The sequence below is a fragment of the Mustela nivalis genome (genome assembly GCF_964662115.1).
Source record: "Mustela nivalis genome assembly, chromosome: 14".
NCBI classification, from domain to species: domain Eukaryota; kingdom Metazoa; phylum Chordata; class Mammalia; order Carnivora; family Mustelidae; genus Mustela; species Mustela nivalis.
Window position 1 is genome coordinate 87,887,573 of NC_139033.1, and position 5,126 is coordinate 87,892,698.

The 5,126-nt window shown below is 52.2% G+C and overlaps 1 long non-coding RNA gene across 1 annotated transcript; it reads left to right on the top strand.

Annotated features, from left to right (window-relative positions):
* The first annotated feature begins 510 nt into the window (after positions 1-510).
* On the top strand, positions 511-2,731 carry LOC309847593. The gene is made up of 2 exons (XR_014302513.1): positions 511-781; positions 965-2,731. It is a non-coding gene; the product is annotated as an uncharacterized lncRNA (long non-coding RNA).
* Positions 2,732-5,126: the final 2,395 nt, after the last annotated feature.

Below are 5,126 nucleotides of genomic sequence, written 5' to 3' on the forward strand. Positions count from 1 at the left end.
TCCTTTGATTTCTCCATTGCTTTTATGCTTAAGTAGTTCATACCTATCATAGAATATGTTAGGTGTTTACCTCTGCTTTCTTCTACTTTGTTCCTGCAATGACCCTAATCCTTTGTGGCTTTCTCAGAGAAAGCCAACCATTGGCTTTCTCAGAGTAGCTTGGGCAGGAAATGACACAGGCTTGCCCCCCAGTTCTCGGGGTGCTGGAGCTGGAGGAGCAGGTTGACTGGAAGCTCAGTCTCTAAGGAAAAGGAAGCCCAGGTCAGAGACAGCCTCTCCTCAACTTTAGGTTCCAGGAGGTACTAGTCTGAGTCCCAACTAAGATGGCCAGTGGGCCAACACCTGGACAGATGGGGGCAGGGTCTGGAAGGGCAGACCTGGGGACAGGAACAGGTACACATGCTGAGAACCCAGCCTAGACCTCGAGCCTCTAGGGGCGCCAGAAGCATGCCAGGGAAAAGGAACAGTATGCCACAGGACAGTCTGGGGCTTGGTCTCTCTGTTCTTTGTTGAACCTCCCTGGCTGCCACAGTGCCCCCTCCTCCTCTCACAGGCAACTTGAATGGGAGCTGACAAGTTCATCCATCTTGACCAGCTGTCCATGGAGTTTGGGCGCAGCATGACCGACTTGATGGCAACCCCAAGCACCTGACCCTGACCAGGATGGCCAGAGGATGAGGAGGGAGGGGGGATGGCCATGGTGTAGTGCTTGTTCACCAACCCTCACCCACAGATCAAATACGGGGGCGATGTGCCCAAGAGCTACCACCCGCGTAACCAGGTGAGGACACATTATGAGCACACGGTGACTGTGGCCAGAGGCTCCTTTGTGCAGGTGGAGAACAAAATCCTGTTCCTGGGCTGTGTGCTCAAGTAGGGATGGTGGCCATGCCATCCCTGGGCACAGCTGAGAGGGGCCTGGAGCTCAGGCAGGTGGTCATTTGTGGGGCCCTGTCGCCTGCAGATGGCAGTTCGCATCGGAAGGGACAGACATCGGCCTTGGGATTTTCCTGAAGACCAGGATGTGTGAACAGAAGCAGGAAGGGGACATGGTGGAGGTGTTGCCCATCCAACGCTGCAAAGCCCATGTGGTCCCTGAGGACGGGAGCCTCACCTGCCTCAAGGCCAGCATCTGGAAATATCGGCAGGAAACAGCTGCACTTGGACCTGGGGGCTGGGGGCTGGAGTCCTGATGTGCATCCACGTTTTACCATGTGGGGGCTCTTGGCACCAGCAGACAGGATGTGTAACTGGCTTCAGGCAGGACAATGGCTCCCTGGTCCTGGCACAAGAACTTACACCATGGAGGGTGAGGTCCTGGGTGGGGCATCCCGTCTGAAAATCTGTCCCTTGATGGAGATGTCCTGAGGTTTGACAACATCTACAGCCTAGTTCATTCCAAACATATCAGCTCCACTGTAGATGTTCTACTCATGGACCAAATCTTTGTGGAGAAGACGAAGAGATTCTAGGCAAGCCTTGTGGCTCCCATAGCCTCCCCTTTGATCTCTAGGACCACAATGAATTCATAGCCTTCCCTGGCCAGACTCCCTCCAACCTCCCCAGGAATGGGAATCCTACGACAGCTGCTCCCAGCCCAGTTGTCACAGTGGGTCTGCATCTTAGGAACTACTAGGACTGTGTCCCAGGGGTGGCCAGACAGCCACAGCAAAGCAAAAAAAACATGAAAGACTGAAGGCAGTCATCCCTGGGATCCCATTTTTTAAGGGCTCACCCAGCACCCCTTCTCAACAATCTATTCCAGAATCTTGATAGCAAGTTTTTTCAACTGATTCCCAAATTCAGTGCCTGGTTCCTATCATCCTCTATGGTTCTACCATGGTATCTTGCCCAGATGGCACCAAGGTGCTGGGGCCAACTGGTAGGGGGAGTTTAGTTGGAGAAGTGCCACATGGGAGGAGAGGGCATTGGAGAGCCATGTCAAGGATGGAGGGATTTCCCTGGCTTGGGTTGCCTTGACCCCATGATCTGCCATATCCCACCCACCGTTCCATCTGTTTCTAGCAACTGCCCTTGATACAGTCTTCTGGAGACATGGGCTGAAGACCAGAGCTGTTGGCCAGATAACGGACATGTTCACAGCTGTCCCCACCTGCCTCCTCTCCTACAAAGCCTTCACTCTGAGCCCACAGTCCCCTGCCCCAAATCTTTGTCTTTGCTCACGCTGTTCCCTCACCTAGAAGGCATGCTTTTCTTCCCTCTGTACAAAGTTTCTCTCCAGCAAGCAGTGCTGAGTCACAGTGAGGGCAAGTACTTGGTGTGTCATTTACACCCATGAGATTCTCTCTTTCTACTGAATAATCCCGAGAGCTTCAACAAACCTCTACGGTTCTAGGACCACTGCCACAATCAGGACGCACAACAACTCCATCTCCCCCCAAATTCCCTCCTGCAGGCCCTTTGTCATCCACCCTTCCCCTACCCCAGCCCTGACAACCACTGATCTGTTTTCTAATGCTGCAGTTGACTTTTCCGAAAATGCCAAATTATACGGTATGTGATCTTTCGGATCTGGCTTTCTTCTTTTGGCATGACGCCTCTGAGAACCATCTGTGTTGTTGCCTGTGTTAGTGGTTGGCTCCTTCTTGTGGCTGAGTGGTGTTCCATTGCGTGGAAGCACTGTGCTGTGTTTATCCATTTCCCCGGTGGAAGGTTAGCTGGGTTGTTTCCAGTTTGAGGCAATTACTAATAAAGCCGCTATATGAATACATGAGGTTTTTGTCTGTTCCTGTTTTCATTTCTCCAAGATAAATATCCAGGGGTGGGATCACTGCTGAGCCATATGGGAAGGGTCTGTTTAGTGTTGTAGGAAACTGGCAAACTTTTTTTTTTTTTTTTGCCTCGTTCTGCATTTCCCATCCGAGCATTTGAGCATTCCCTTTTCTCCACACCCCTGCCTCGGTATCCTCAGTTATCTTGATGTTCTGATGCCACTCTAATATGTACGTGATGATATTTCTGTGGTTTTAATTTACATTTAATTTACATCACTAATGACTAGGGCTGTTGAGCGTCCTTTCGTGAAGAGGGCATCATCTATGAGATAAGGCAGACCCAAGTTCAAGTCCTGTGTCTGGCGCTTACTGTGTGACCTTGACCAGATCTCTTGGGGGCTCTGTTTCCTCATTGACAAATGGGGAAGATAACGGTATCTATCTTTGGGTGGTTGCTATGAGGAGAAATGAGATCCACAGGCACCCAGTGAGCATGGTAGGTTGCGGGGAGGGGCAGACAGCAGCTGCTCATGGGTGCTGATAACAAGTGTTGGAGACCAGCGACCTACCCACATGTGTCCCACAAGCTTTGCCCAGGCATCTTCATTTCACCTGCCCTGCTCGCCCCAACTTCCCCAAAGAACCCTCTGTCATTTACAACAGCTTTGATCTACCACTGCCCTCTCTGGGTCTCATGCCCCCCCACCCCCAATATCTCTCCCCAGCTGGCTGCTGGCTCACCCTAGCATGGTCAGCCCTGCCCCTGATATCTCACACTTAGGCCTCAGTAAACCTCTTACATCTGTCCCCGAATTTGACTTTCTCACCCACCCTGTTTCTGGAATTCCTTCTCTTAATTCAGTTAATGAATAGTTCAAAACCCCTTCCCTGGGTGCCTGGGTGGCTCAGTGGGTTAAAGCCTCTGCCTTCGGCTTAGGTCATGATCCCAGGGTCCTGGGATCGAGCCCCGCATTGGGCTCTCTGCTCATCAGGGAGCCTGCTTCCTCCTCTCTCTGCCTGCTTCTCTGCCTACTTGTGATCTCTGTCTGTCAAATAAATAAACAAAATCTTTAAAAGAAAAAAAAAAATACCCTGCTATTCTCAGGTCATTAGAGAGCCGTCCCCCATCCCATCCTGCAGGGACTCCTTGGCCAGATCCGGGGCATGTGTCATATGTTTTCTGGGGCCCTTGTCCAGCCTGTGTTATTTCAGTGCCTGTTGGTGTCTGCTGCCATCAGCTTGTAAACTTACACATCTTTCCATGGATTCTCTCCTTGGGTGGTGACTGCCTGTCCAGACTCTGGACAGTCGTCCCTAGTAAATGGTCTTGCATCCATCCCAGTTCAACACACACCACAGAACAGTAATGCAGACTGCAGGTGTCTGTTTGGGCCCTGAGTGCCAGGCATTAGGCCTGCAAACTCTCTCCGGCTCTCAGAAGCCCCCCCCTTCTGAGGGTCAATGCAAACTTGGTCATGCAACAGTGATTCTGACAGCAGAGCAAAAAGCCCCTTGTGCATGTCTCTCCCTGCTGCCCCGGGCAGGTCCGGGCTTGTGCACTCACCCAGGGCCTCTGGGACACCACTGCCCTGCAGCCATAGCTGGGGCTGCTAGTGTACCTTACGGCAGAGGAGGAAAGCAGCCTGGCGGTCCCTACTCTGGGAGCACAGATGGCCCTGGGCCCAGAGTGTGGTGGGCTCTTGAATATACATAGCTAAGGAGTTGGCGGGACACACAGGAGTTCTTGACATTTCCCATCCAGTGTCCACTGACAGTCTCAGCACTGGGCCAGTGCATAGCATGGAGCAAGTGCATAGCGAATGAATGAATGGATGAATGAATGAATGAATGAATGATGCCAAATTCCTCCTTTGCTCTGTGTAGGGCTGATGCATTGCTGGGATGATCAGCTAGGAGGCTCATCCCTTGTACTAGAACCCTAGGGTCTCCTGCCTGACCCCTGGTCTCCTGAGCCTGGGCTGCAAGCTGGCAACCAAATGCAGCCTCCATGAGCAGGACCCCCTCATGGCCCACAAGCTGAACTCAGCAAGCCACAGATCTCAGACCAGCCTTGCCACCAGACCAGGCCCCAGGGCCTGAGTTCAGGCTTCGAAGAACTAGTCCCCCTTCCAAGGATAGGGGAAGCTTTGGTGGGGCTCAGCCACGGGACTCTTCCAAAGTCCTTTTTTCTTTTAAAGATTGTACTTATTCATTTGCCAGAGAGAGAGAGAGCACAAGCAGGGGAGCAGCAGAAGGAGAAGGAGAAGAAGGGACTTGAGCCTAGGACCCTGGGATCATGACCTGAGCTTCAGGCAGCTGCTTAACCAACTGAGCCTCCCAGGCATCCCTCTTCCAAGGTCTTACTGCTCATTCTACAGCTCCAGCCTCTCC